This window comes from Danaus plexippus, chromosome 10, assembly GCF_018135715.1.
Source record: "Danaus plexippus chromosome 10, MEX_DaPlex, whole genome shotgun sequence".
Classification (NCBI taxonomy): Eukaryota; Metazoa; Arthropoda; class Insecta; order Lepidoptera; family Nymphalidae; genus Danaus; species Danaus plexippus.
This window is the reverse complement of record NC_083543.1, coordinates 5427964-5444056: the sequence shown is the minus strand read 5'-3', so window position 1 is coordinate 5444056 and position 16093 is coordinate 5427964. Positions and strand designations below refer to the sequence as shown.

Genomic DNA, 16093 nt, shown 5'->3' with positions numbered 1-16093 from the left:
TCATATTATATTTAAGATATAAGATGAAGCAGGGAGTTTTTAGATATTTTTTTTTTGCATTATCTTTCCTGAAAAATTATCAATATTCCGTGTTAGGATCGTAATCGTGGTCATTACATTTAATGTTTGTCTTCAAGGAATTGTAGGTGCGAAAAAATATATATTTTTTCTACAATCTTCACAATTAGTGTTCATATATTATATGAATTCCATATATACATATATATAATGAGCAGAACAATCGACAGATGCCTATCTTTCGTTTGTTAAGGCGGATGTAATGATCTGTCCCCTGTATGTTCACACGCAACTGATTACGACTCACGCCTATTTTAATATCTATGATATTTTCCTTAACACTTGCTCCGAAGTTTTACTAGTTACACAGAAATTATTTAATCATATAAAATATTCAAATGTATGAATTTGAACTATTTCCAAATAATATTCAGAATTATTTAAATATAGAGAAGTTTAAAATCATTCTGAGCTTAGTCTCTTGTCCGTTAAAACTTTATCTTATCTATCGAGTCTAGATTTTTTTTATTTGTTAATTACTTAGTTTAACTAAATGTCCATAACAATAACGGCGTATCTCTTATTGGCATAGCGACAGTGTGGTTTTTGCTGTCGATCAGTTATTTAATATCAATTCTATTATTCACAAGAGATCTTGTGCTTTAGCGATATTCTTCTTATTGAACTATATGTTATGTTAGCTAAAACCAAAACAATATTTAAAATCTTATAACGGGTAAATGTTAATAACATTAATGAAAAACTTATTATTGAAAATTGTTTATGAAATGTTAAAATTAAATGCAGCAAAATTATATATTTTATGTTCACATTACGTTAAACGTAATATAATAAAAATTTATCGTTACAGGTAACTATTTATAAAAAAGCATAATGCACTTTCAGTGCATTTGCTTGGAGGATAAAAGCTATATAGTTTCTATAAACGTAGATTAATAATAAAATGGCCTCTAGCGAGTCATGAATGGCTACTAAAAAGGAGTATGTATTTTTTACTTTGTACAGTGTACACATTTCTCTTTATAAAAGTTTTTGTCAAACAAACATTACTCTGTGGTAGAGAGTCCACGTTCTCAAAGGCGCCGAGGAACTGAGAAGACGTCTATTTATAAAGCTTTCAAAGACGTTACCCGAGGCTCAAGTTTTAATCTCACAGCTCCGCTCCGAGACCGAAGACTAATGAAAGGATATCGTACTTTCTGCGGGGCCATTAATTATTATTAGGTTCCGACAACTTCGCCGAGTGTCGCCAATGACTCGGAAAAAACTTAAGACTTTACCAATTAACAGTTGAATGGCGAGTGGCTGAAAGGGAGTGTAGAATTAAATTAACGTTATGAGAAGTCAGAACTGTCGTCAGCAGTCTATGAAACAATCGTTTGATAATGTTATTGGTTACATTTATCTCGTCTACAACTGATCTCTGACACGTGGTTCATTAGAATAAAAAATGTGATAATACGTGTATACAGTATGTATTCATTTACGACACATTTCAAAACTAGATCGATCTCAATTGTAACAATCCGAGCAATCTGCCGATAAGATTTTTCAAGTGTCCGCTATGTGAATATAATAAATTCAGTGGAATGCGAATGTTTAATAACATTATACATATACGAAATAAAATATTATGATTGGTTCGTATTGTCCACGCCATACCTCTACAATGAGCTGTCGTTGCTCAGTGATGTTTGTTTGAGAAAAGTTTTCCAAAGTTTTCATATTTCCCCATCGCGCTGATCTTTCCATACGATGCTCTGCCGAATCCGTCTCACTGTCGAGTTGGGAAACCCTGACCAGTAAGATCATAGTCACGATGAACGAGAGAGCCCCGGTCAACAACCGAACTAATTTTCGCATTTTTATCGACACTGATAACAACGAGCAATCTTATTCAATTCCTATATGACACGTGAACACAGACACTAAATTCCACAACCGTAGCAATATATTATATATGCTCTTGATCACAATAAAATATACTTATAATTTCACAGTAAATAACTTATATCAATCGTGTGATATCACAGAGAATATTCGTTTGAAACTAAATTTTATTAGACGATAGCTCGCGACTCAGCGCCGCCGCGATTGTTACTAATCTGACTGATATGAAGTGTGCGTACACGACATATAAAACATGAACGTGTCCACTTCATGTATAATACTAGTATATTTATAGTATAGTTTTTGTCTGTTACATCCTCCGCGTGGACTTCGGAATTGTAGTTAGACTTAGATTTTTTTTTTTCAAAAGTGTGTAAAAAAAATAGATAAGGTCCAACAACCAACAGTCGGCGTCATACAACTGATAACTGCTCGGAATTTCGGGATAAATTTTAACCTACGTCTAAGTCAGAAATCAAAGCTACTGTAAATTACCATCACGATCCATTCAGTAGTTCTAGCATGAAAGATCAACAGACACACATACATCCTCACAAATTGAGGCATGTATATAACATCATCGAGTATGTTTAATATTGTGTTTTGGGTAGCCTTATTTAACTTTTCACGATCACTCGTTTTCTTAGTTACTAACCACCCGTAAATTTATTCATTATAAAGATATTCTATTGTGATTATTTAATTCTATGGTAATTATTACTATTCAGGTCGCGTAAATATTTTTTTAAACAATTCACTGACGTGTTGTATTATAATTCAATCGCAATATTGTTTGTATTTTTTGAAATCATCTTGAATTATTTACTTGTGAATTAATGATCTTTCCCTTCCTACTTGTCATTAATCTAAACATTTCTCTCAGCTCTCAAACATTTAACAAAGAAACAATAGAATGCTATTTAACGAATCACTTCTGTGATGAATAAAACAATACCAATTGTATAACGAATTTTTAAGATTTCCCAGTTTTCATGGCATTTGTTTTTTGGGATAACAAAGAGTAATTTGTAATTTAAATATTATATTGAATATAAGATGTGCCTGCCGACGAATCAATCAAGTTATATTACTTTCATACCTACATACATATGTATCAATAATATTATATATACTTATGTATATAACAGAAGAAGATATTAAAGTATCGTAATAAATGTTAAAGAAGAAATATTTACTAAACGTATACAAGACTTTTGTTGCTTTCATATTTATTCCGTTAAAGAAACGCTGACATTTGAAATATTTGCCGGCGATATTTTATTTGATCGTTACTATTTTTTGGTAAACGATTTCATGAAAAGAAGCATATTGGGAGCAATATTATAATGAAATATTTGTATTTCTTACAATAAATACTCGATTAATATTTTATGAATGTTATATATATATATATATGTGTGTGAGGTTAGGTTTGTTGAGATCGTTTCGAGTCAAGTCTCCTTAATTAAGTGCTCAAGATAATGGTTGATAGTGGAACATAAAATGAGTCTGTCTGGCGATATGTGTCGAGAAGTAATCTCGGAGGGTAATTAAGTGTTAGTCGAGCGCCGCGCCGGGATACAGTAAATCTGTGACTTCAACAGATTTACTACTACGGTTCAAATAGCCACCACCTCAAAAACATATCTTAATGTTACTTAACAAACCCACTGCTGAGATGCTTTTTACTCGATCTAATATATTAAAGATTTTTCGAAAAAATATTGCAAATAAGTAGTACTCATTACATAGATAATATTAGTAGATCCGAGTATAAAGTTAAGTTTATTATGTGATACAAGGGAGTGACATTGAAAAACAGTATTTGGTTGTTTTTTATAACAATATTTTATGATACGAATTAGTCGCAGTAAAATAATGTTTCGTCCATTCAATAGTTCGCATGTTACTGAGTTACTGTATTGAGTAGTCATCGAGCGATTCTTAAGACTTCTAAATTAATGTATAAACAAGGACTATTGCAAAACATAATTCCTGGAACACATTGACTAGGTAATCGATTAATTATTTCCAATATTCCAATTAGTTTTTTTTAATAATAGGGGCAACACTTAAATATCAGGGAGTACATTATAACACTTCGTTAATATTAAAGCAATACTTAGTGATAAATTAGAATTCAAAGCCTCTAATTGAAGGCGTCGAACGATAGCCGGTTTGAATCCTGGTCGTATCGATAATGAAAATTATCACACCATATTTTCTATTCAATTGTAACTCAAATATCGTAGTTACTGAAATATTTTTAATTATAATTGGTACACGACAGGATATTACTTAAAATCGTTGAAAATTGTCATGGTCAGTAAAATAAAAAGAAAACTAAAATTTTTTTAAAGGATAGTTGGTGTGATGAAATAAAGTAATCTAACAAATGTTTGTAATTGCGATCGAGTTGCGCCATTGATGATCAAAGCTCGCGCCTCTTCCGCCTGACACTACATATACGAGGCCTAGCTTTACACCACACAAGCTTATTATTTATCATTTAATAACGTGACAATAATTGCGGGCGTTTGTTGCAGATCTTTAATATTTAAGATTAAGAAATGTTAAAATAAATGTATAATAAAAAATAAGCATTTATTACTTGTAAATCTTATAGAAATCTCTGTAATACTTCGGATACGACATTCAATGTCTAAGTTATATGTTAAAACCTTTATAAGGGTGCTTTTGTAGTTGACAATAGGCATTGTGCTGTCCATAAATTCTATTTTGTCCTTGTGTCATCGACGGTATCTGGAGAAATATGGTTCAGGCGTGGTACGGGCATCGTGTGGATTATAGCCCGTAGTGTTGCCTGCGTGGCCGGACCCGGGTGTCAAATAAACGATGTCAGTGATCAATGGCCACCAAGTATCTGACACACTATCGAATACTGAAGAGTTGAAGTTATTATAAATTAAATTACTCAATAATTTCTTACCTATTCTTACTAATATTATTTAAGATTATTTTTTTAGTTTTAGTATAATTTAAGCGGACTTGGGGCGAAGCTGTAGTATGAGACTGGTCTTTAAAACTTCTTAACATTTGCCATGGTCCTTATGTTTGATAAATCAATTTATTCCGTTTGATTTCACCGCGTTGTTTTGATCGGTCACTGTCGAGCTTTTTGACTAATGGAAAATCTGCATAATGGGACTTTCCGTTGTTGATTCGATTTGTTCGGGAAACGTTAGCTTTCCCGCCCAGTACCCTAATGGACCGGTGCCATTCACTTAAGAGAGACACTTTTCTATCTTTCTCCTAAGCGCACAAACTTCGTATCTAAAAGCGCCTTTGAGTTGACTCCTTTTATGTCTGATATAGCGTACTAGCTGTATTGGAACAAATATGAGGCCATTGTAAGCGATATCCAATATCGACGTTAGCTCGCAAAGGTCCTGTTTCACGTCTATTATGGAGCTGAGATCGTTTGTGACGCCGTTATATTCACTATAGTATACACAACATAATAATAATCTGTATAAAATGTATTAAAGCACGGTGACGTCATCCATTTTTTTTTAATCTAGGAGAATGTCGGTTATTACATTTATTATTCCGTTTCAGACAATGCGAAAGCGATTTCTATGGGCCAGCGGGTTTTTTGTTTTTATATAAATATTTTGATGGAAGACAAGCTAACCGCGGCTCATTTGTCATTATCATCCTGACACGGCCTGTAACGGTACGGACCTGCCATATATTTTACTGTCACTGACTTCCTATGTAAATGTTATACACGAAATTTAAGATTTTTTTTATCGTTATTATTCATAAATAAAAAAAAACGTTTTGATAATATTAGATAAATGTTTCATGATTTATTTTATTTGATTATAACTTTCGTCTAAGTGTGGGGAGTGAACAACTTTTTACTGCGGAAAAAATTATATATTTGAAATATCTTCATGTGTGCACCTACTCTGTTTTTACTCGCTATCTCGTTGTTATTCAAAAAAGTATCAAAAACGGTACGGTAAATACATTAAATATTAAATAATACTACCTATATATTACGCTGACACAATTTTATTTTAAATTCTATAATTTAGACTTACAAATCTAGTTTGTAACACAAATACCTAACATTAAATGCTAGTTTTAATCTCAATTTGGATGTCAGCCAAAAACATGAGCACCGTAGTTATATTAGACAAAAAATATTCCACTAGCTGGAATAAACGTGCACATTTCTATAGAAGATACTTACACGTGAGAGACTACAGTTGCTAAGGGATAATTTCGCTAGCGGTGATGTTACACACTACAAGAAAAAAGGTTAAATATATGTTTAGACATATATATTTATATACATATCTTCGTTATGTAAATAGGTCAGGATTTTCAAACAACGTTTAAAAAAAAATTAAATATTGTAATGTGTTCAGGAAAAATCACGACCGCAATTACTCTAATGACGTCTTGGAACTTTTGATCGATGTATTTAAAGTATTAAAAAAAATGTTTTATATTCCATGGGACGATAATAAATTGATTCAGAAATCTTCATTTCCATCAGGGTCTTACTTTTATTAGTCTTAAAATTTTAAAGAGACGAGTGTTTCTTTTTAAACATATTAACGATACTTAATTTCAGTTCCTGAGTTTAAAGCCTTATAGTAATTAACTAAACATCACAATGCATTCCATTGTTACTAAATGGAATAGCGTTTATGGAAGTCGTTTAAATGTATAAGCTTTCCGACAGCCTATGAAAAGGCCATTGAAGCTCCGTTGCTAATATTTGTTACAGTGCGGATGTACGTACGTGTAGTCGTACATTGAAAACTACCCGCCGGTTTCACTTCCCCAACGACCGGTCCTCCTATAGCTGTTTCGCCAACTGTATGTATGTATATCAATTGATTTCCTATAAACTGCGCCGCCTAGCGTTTACTACGAATTTAACCGCTCTCACAATGGTTATTGCTCGCATTCATTCTACCTTCGTATCGATTTATGTGATTTTGAACATGTAAAATAACATTACAATATCCATACGGTAATAAAGGAAAAAATATAAAATTATGAATTAGATAGAAAAGTATACAGTCAAGTTTTAAAACAAGTAATTTGTTTAATAACGTAACATAAATTAGGTGAACTTTAATAAATAATAATAATCAGTCGTACAGCTTGGTTTTGCACTTCCTAAGTATTTTCTAGAGACAACGTTTTACCATCTTTACCAAGACGAATATTATGTATATTTGCGAGAATTAAAATCGTGTGTTATTAAAAAAATATATTATATTTACTTTGTAACTTCCAGATCGTTCGGAAGTGCACTCTCTAAATATACGGTCACATTCCCGGAGTAAACTTTCATTCGCTGCTAAGCCTTGGGTTTAGGACTCGAGTCTTTGAAAGCAAAAGATCTACAACTTACTTTGCTTTAAAATATCCAATGCACATTTTAGTATTGAACCTAGTTATAGTAACTTTGTTTTTAATATATACAATTTCACATTTTCATTTTATAATTGTCTGCTTCAAATTATTTTGTTATAAATCTTTCGGGAAAAAAAAGATTACTCATTCAATCAATTTACAAAATGAATTACCTACTCCGTTTCAATTTATTCGTCAGACCGTTTTTTTTTAAATCTCTTTTCATTATGCTTAATGAACATTTTTTTCATTTACTCCATTAGCCTATTTTCAACATACATCCAAAATAAATTTAAAAGTATCCTTTATGTGGGAGTAAAAAAAATGTTGAAATAAAAGCCTCTTATAGCATTATATGTTTCATATGACGAACGTTCGCGATTTATATTAATAAGTAAATACAATAAAGAACAAGAATTCAGTAAGAGCGCTGTCAAAGCTAATACTCGAAAAGGGTAGGCTAGAAAAAGTAAACTAAACTAAGCGATTTTCTTTCAGAGACAGTCCTAATACTAACGACTTTTCCCGCAGGATCGACATGAAAGAGGCGGCGAAAACCAACATAGAGCCGTACTTCAATACTGTAGAAATGTGATTTCTTATACACTTGCTAGAAGGAAAATTTTATCAACATTTTGCTGTGTAATTTTATAACGTGCCATTATAATCCCCGTAGATTATTGAATGCGAACTATAATTGATAAAACCACGTAGGACTATGACTTATCTAGAATTAATGCTAATTTTCGTATAAATGTATATCATGTATCGTTCTAGTACAATCCAATGCATCTTTGAAATAATTTTTTAACTATCATCCGTCAGATGGTCTATAGAAAGCGGGGTACTACGAAATAGGAATACATCAGATGTATAACCCCGGGAGCATTGTCAGTTTGAATGTTCTACCGTATATAGAAAACACGGAATGGGCGGTTTGGGACGGGGGCACATCGATTATCATATTAATTTTTGTATACATTATATCCGTCAAAGTAACTTATACAACTACCACTGAAAGTGTCTATGTTAATCAATACGATACACGTCACAATTAAAGTCTTCCAATTGCATATTATCTGAATAAAACCTATTATGTCATATATTTGATTTTTTCATTATACATACATATGTATATCAAAGTAATCAAGGGAACAGACAATCACAAGGAGTTTTATAAATAAAATCAGTGATTGTTATAATATTCAACATTTATAAGGCTTCGTTTAATTATTCTGAACATGGAATTTATTATATTTCCACCGATATCATATACATATATCGAATCAGTGAATATAATTCACCATAGTTAAATATGGAAATACAAATTATTATTTTTTTATTTCAAACCACTAACATCTTTTGAAAATGTCTATGTTTTGATACCTCAATAGCTACTAAACCTTAGGAAGATACAAACGTATACATTCTCTGTTATAAACCATAGTTAGCTATACAAATAAATTGCAATAATTAGGTTTAGTTTTATAATAAATATTTTATTAAAACAAAGTTATCTTACAGCCAGCACTCCAGATATGTAGCTGTGAAACGCTGCATGTAACCTTACAAATAACAACGTCGGAACACAACTTCAATAAGTTATAACGAGATGTCTAGGATGCATGTGTACACGGACACAGCGGGTTACGTATTACGTGTGCAGCTTCTGTGTACTGTATACGTAATATTCTTTCCGTAATATCAGTTGCTGGAGGAATTCGCGTTGCCACCTTTTGGCTATAACTGAATATATACCATAGGAATACCAAGTAGCAAACTTATAAGACGTCACCGATTTCATCGCCGCAAATTTAACATGTTAATACATCAGCTTTTAGAATATTTCGATGTGATTTCTGAATTTCAAATTATTTAAAAAGTAGTTTTTTGTATGAATACTTCCAATACATTCCTCGTGATATATGGATGAATGTTGGTAAATATGTTTAGGGATACCTATTATTTCTTTTTTAATTTAAATATAAATATTATAGACCAATTTTTACACTCAACTTGTCTTCACGAAAAACGAAAATGATCTTATTCTCATACCATCAAACCATATCATTAGTACAACAGTTGTCGCGAAATAACACTGTTTAAAAATATATATATATATTGAAACAATGGAAGGATATTGAGATATTAATTCGTAATTAATTATGTGGTCACTAATTTTAGAATGTTATAGCTTTGATATTTATTTTCCCTCTTCCAACAGAGTTAACATATCAACATGAGGGCAGATGAAATTCTAAACTAGACGTCGACAAACAGAGGTTCACGCTTTGACAATCATAAAAACAACACTTTGTAAACCCTCAAGGATTACTAAAAAATTTAATAACAGACAGTTATATTAAAACGTTGAATATGTATCAAATACAGCTATACAAAAGATTCTACTGCTGTGTTCTGTTTTGGTATATTTAATTACATCGAGTATAATTGTCTTGGGCGTAGGAAACGATGATTTTATGCATGATAGCCGGGACGTAACGCGATGTAATGTTATTCATAAATATGAGGTTTTAATGCATATTCAAAAACTTATTTAAACCTATTTTACAATTTAAATAGCTCGTCTCATATATTTAGAAAGCCACCAAGGACGTTCGTGGGGTAATTACATTTGACCTCAAATAATATTACGCCGGTACAGAGTCCGATACTTTGATGAGGTCCTTTAAATGATATGCCGCAGCGCTATCCTGAAGCACAATATATTTAGCGACGCATTTGCTTTACTGTTATATGAAGGCCGGTCTCATATTTTTTTTTTATAGAAAAAATATATTTCACGAGCTACGAGAACATGTATTTTACGAGCTTCAAGTAGTATAAATGGAACAAAATTCACAGTTAAGTTAATTCTAATCCTCGAATACAGCACAAAGACTTCCGGATGTAGAAGAAATGTACTTCAATGGATTCCTTAGAAATGAATGAAGTCTCCTTTGTCAGGGAAGCTTTTAGTAAATGTTTACGACAAAGTACCGAGAATAAATGAAGAGTACAGATAGCAGCCGACAGGTACAACTTTAATAGGGCTTGGAATCGGGACGGAGAAATATGAGTGAGATAAAAATAATATTAGTCCAAATTCTGTTAAGGAAAATAACGTGAGACGATTTATAAAACTTGAAAGAAATAGCAGATAACCAGTGTCAAGGCAGGGCGTTAGGTTAAGCTTCAAACATTATCATATTTGGTTTAAATGCATTAATCAACATTTAATAAAACGTATAAAATAAGTTTTATTGGCTCACCTCATCATTTTAGTAAAAAAAAAAGTATTTTGTGATTAAAAAAAACATATTAACAATGCAATAGTAAAAAAAAATTCTGTAACTTTACATACATTAACTTTCCAAATTAATTTTATTTTTCAATTCATCTTAAATCAAATTGTTATCGATTGTATGTATTAAGTCGACAAACTCAGAATAAACAATTCTATGGCTGCACCATAGATTTCATGTCAACTTTTGTATATTTGGCTCCAAGGTGAGCATTACTCCTCGTCATACATGGCCCAAGCTCACTATTCTTGGTAAAATGGCAACGGAAATAAGAGCACACGAGAAATTGGCCACGTTAGTGTTTGGCACGTGCTGCATCCACCAGCTCGAGCACCATCCTCGAGTGTTTAGTTCGAAACATAGCTATTTCTCCTTTAAATAGTTATTATGGCATCGACTTGTTTAGTATTTGGAACTAACTTTAAAAGAAATAAAGATCTCCATCTCGATGTATATACTTTTACTTTGCACGTGAATATTTTTTTCACAAATTGATTTTTTTTTTCTTAGTTTTGTGCCATATGCATTTGGTTAAGTTCGATATATAAATTGTAATACGTATTTCATTTGTCGAATACATAAGATTTATTTTAAATCTTAACAGATTATAATAAAAAATAGGATTTTATTAGGTGACAGCAGTTATTAATTAAGATCTGGCTGGAAAAGTAAGTGCAAATAACGTTATCAATTAGTTAGTCGACTGAACTTTACTTCTAGAGCTTAAAGTGTATATACTTTATATGAGAGGTTTTGTCGATGAAAATAAATAGATATCGTGGAGGTTGCAAATCAAAGCCATGGTTATTATAGTCAGATCTTCGAGTACTTATGGTTGCGATAAAACATTTCCGTATCGATGTAATAAATATGAAAGGATTTATGTCAGCGTATTAATCTTAAGACAATATCTGGAGTCACGAGCTGTATTGTAGTCTAGAAATAAGACTTTTCACACGACCCGCGCGCGTGCAGACTACCTACTTATATTAAATATTACATACATTATGTCATCTGATAGTTTTATTCTGGAATCTGTTGCGATGAGAGATCACTTTGATCTGTCTCTTTGATGCGCCGCTTACCGTGTTCTGATAGTGGCGATACGTGCATTAATTTCAAATTTACTAAATTTAAAGGTCTTGTATTATATTGAATAAAATTTGTTAAACGTAATGTAAAACTTTACGATAAATGATTAATATCAAAGAGTGTATTTTAACATAGAAATCGTAGTCTTCGTACGCACCGTGTGAACTCGACACCATAGGATTTGTTTGCCACAAACAAAACCATCCCTTCCTTCCCAAGTATCAAATTTTTAAAACCACAAAGACGGCCCTGTTTCCGGTGTTTCTTATACATAATCTAGGTACGATATATGACAAGGATGTGAAGAATATAAGTAATCTGATTGGCTTTGGAAGTGAAATGAAAGTAAATTTTAACTGTTTATAGTATACTCATATCTTATGCGACGTTACATAAATTTTAATAACTTGATGATCTGAATTTATTCCTCATGATAACTAACATTTTCTTGTGTACACATTTAAAATGACATTATGTCACTCGGATATAACAACACGAGTTTTGTTATTTAATTTATACATTTTGCATTGATTAATGATTCAAAGCGCACTTTACCGGGATGATTTTATTAATAAATTATTTTATTTAAAATCCGTTCAATATTTTTCACATTCTCATATTCAATATACATATGTACATATAACTGGAACAAGTTCATAACATAAGTGGTTTTAAGGTTCAATTCAACAAATAGACATCTTCAATAACATAAGATTTTTCAAAATATATATCTTAATTTCTACATGGTCGAGCGAGTGACAGAGTTACATTTTCTTCACGTAACTTACACATTATTAACGTGAAGTCGTCAGAGATTTCATTAACAGTCGCGTGCCACGCATAGCATGGCTCACAGTCCGCAAACAATTCATTTCAATTCCAATACTGGATGCCAACTGCAACGACCTTATAAGTCCTTTCCATTGTCATCTTTTTTTCTTATCTTTACATATATTTAAATAATGGTACGTCATGTCTGGAGTTTCTCAAACTCGATTGAATATTAAAGAATGAGTATTGAGAGTACATTGGAGGAAAAGGTGAATTATTTAAAATTAATATTTTAAAATAACTTTAATTGCAAACAAACTGGAGCAAAACACTGTGTATGCAAGAAAAAATGTATATATACATATTTTTTTTAAATCAGGTTAATTATAAATAAGACTGAAATTTAAGTTCAAAATTAAGTAATCAGAGTTTGATAGGAATCAAAGGAAAAAGTTCTCGGTATCCTGAAAAGAAACTTCGTCGGACGCGTTTGATACAAGATTAGGTATAAACAAAATTATTGCGAAAGTTTAACGTTTCCATAAATATTATAATTTTAATATAAATACGCTTTAACTGTTTATATATTTATTTTAAATTATTCCTTAACATACATTAAATTATTGAGCGTATTTAATATCTGTTTTTTTACTTATGTTATATCGCGATTAATTCTGTTAATAAATTATCCTCTAACTAATGACAACACCGAACATTATTATTGAAGGACAAACTTAACTGAGCGTGAAGAACCTAATAATTGACTGAGAAAGACGTTAATTTAATAATAGCGAGTAAGCTGTCGCGAAACGTAAGTAATTTAATGAGATCTAAGATTTTCGCGAGTATTCATTTATACGTAAGTAATTTGTTTAATAGGTGTAACTACAAATGTACGATTTAGAGCTTTTTCATCAACTTGTTCTCCCTAATGTAGCTTTTGCCTATTTTATTTCAGCTAGGTCCCATATAGGTTTACACTATGTTAGATTCAGGTACGGAATTTTGAAAAACACTAGTTTAGTTAGTTGAAGGATCACACAATATGCATGCTTATTATGTACCTGTGTCCTTAGTAACTTCAATTTTGTTTTTTATGTTATCAACATTCATTAAAAACTATCTTAATACGCTTTAAGGTGCGTTATTTTATATATTTTTATATTATTATAAAAATATTTAGATTTTTTTTTTTTATTTTTCGTGTATAAAAAAATAAAAATATTTCACGATTTTTGGTATCAAGTATATGTATTTAACTCATAATAAGTAATAAGAACTGTTTCTAAATGAAAACTGAATAACATTTTTTACATTACAAAGACATATAATTAATCTATATGAACTTATCAATTATAATATATTTGTATCTTATCTAGAATTGTGTCGTTTGGTAAAGCCTATTTAGTCATGTTTCTATACAGTTAGTTACATTTGTTATAATTCATCTTAACAAAGACGACGCTCAAACTGGCCGCAGCGACAGTTGCTCGTTTTATATGCAAATCGGACACGTCCTTATGAATATGAAAATTTTCTATTAGAACGTGTCGTTGTCAGCGATCCGATGATGTACCTACTCCGACGTCATCCTCGCGTTTTTTCACATCTCAGCGATTTTTAGACATGCAAAATTAATTATAATGGTACTTATTCATCTCTTATAAATTTACTCATATTGATCATCGTATTATAAGAACATATAAATTGAGATGAATCTATTCGAAGGATAGTATGGATATTGGATGTTGTGTTTAAAAAAAGCATAAAAATATATTTAAGTATAACATAAGACATACAAATGAATCACTTTGTTTTATTTTAATTCATATAGATTAATGATTTTTAAGAATATTATAATAAAGTAACATATAACGTGACTGTTAACCATTGTCAATATTGTGGAGAGCATCGCAAATTAAACGGCAGAAGGCCAAGCTCCGGGGAACACGCAATCACCCCCGGAGGCGTTCTCAGCAATACAACATCCGCTGCGGACTTACAGATGAATGTATATAACATTTTTATGTTTAAGAAATTATAAATAATGTACAATTTACGACTTACGTTGCATGAGCTTTGGAATGTTTCAAGCAAATATTAAGCAAATGACATTAATTAAATTATAGCTAAAAAATATCCGCTAAAGATTCATCGTATTCATAGTAAAAAATAAATATGCATTTATAGAATTATTAAGAGTAAACAGCTTATAATATTATAATTTATAGCTGCCATAGTTTGGGAGAGTTTTACAGGTGGTAGAACCAAGCTGTGATCAGGCTACAGCTTGAATATGGGCATGCTCGATCGGGGAAGTACTACCGTCTCAAAAAAGCTCGGCGCGAAGTTGCTTTTAATTGCTGCGTTTCGTACGATGAGTGAGAGAGACGGTTACCCTTTCCCTTTTCCCACCCTTTCCTCTCCTCTTCGACGATCAAGGTCGGAAACGCATCCACAACATCCTTTATGTTTCCGATGTCCATGGATGATTGTGACTACCTTCCATCAAGTAGGTCCTCTGCTCGTTTGTGACGTTTGATGCATATAAAAACAAATCGTGTTTGTTTTGGGTATAAACTACTAACTTGATATTGGTGTAACTCTACAGTAATGTAGATTTTGTCATAAAATATAGGATATTTGTCCACGAGTTGCGTGTAGTTCAATTCGTAATGCGGTAAAACCCTTGTATTTTGTATGAAGTTACTCCACACAAACCATACATGTCGCCGAGGTCTGGTTATCGTAAATATGTTTTAACACACTATAAATTTCTCTCTTAGCCTGTTCCGAAGCCTACGTGAACGAGGTCGTTGACAGAACTAGTACACCATAGATATCGCTCAAATTAAATCACTGTAAAACTTAATATCGATTCGATATCGATTGTCGGAATTTAATACGAACGTAGAATCGATAATGAGCTGCCATTGGAAATCATCTAATATAGCCCGGAACAGAGCATAGCGCTAGCACCCCCAGGGCTATGGCGACAAACTTGGTCACACGGAGTTCGTGACGTACATTATAAGCCATAACTTTTATACCCCTGGGAGCCTTTGTGACTATAACTTATCAACTCATACGGAATAGGACTTTCGTTAAATACACTTACAATATAACACTATATACATGTAGAATTTTAATAAAATACTTTAAATTATATATATATATATATATATATATATATATAATAGAAATTTTACAGTTATTACAAACGTGCAAGTATACAATGAGTGATGTTTGTTTAATTTTCAATTTCAAAACAACTGAATTGATTTTAATGTCTATTTACAACATACTAGAAAATACTCAGAAAAGTATGTTATTAGAAAGAATGTCACACAGGTTATGAACGGAGGTAATGCTTGATATTAAACACACTTTTCGTTAAAACGTCTTATCCGTTTTTCTGTGAATATAATTTTATTCCATAGTCAAAGCAAATGGTAATACTTATATAGTTATCTAAAAATCAACTCACGAAACATTAAACTGAAAGCTGTTCATCAAAACACATGTCTCATTCAAGCAATTCCAATACCATGTATTTGTTAAACTAAATAATAATAATATGAAATATTATGATT

At 31.5% G+C, this 16093-nt stretch overlaps 1 protein-coding gene across 1 annotated transcript in view; it reads right to left on the bottom strand.

Moving 5' to 3' along the window:
- LOC116766689 (mannosyl-oligosaccharide alpha-1,2-mannosidase IA) overlaps positions 1-16093 on the bottom strand; it is a 44959-nt gene that overhangs the window by 10941 nt on the left and 17925 nt on the right. The gene's annotated exons all lie outside the window — the stretch shown is intronic.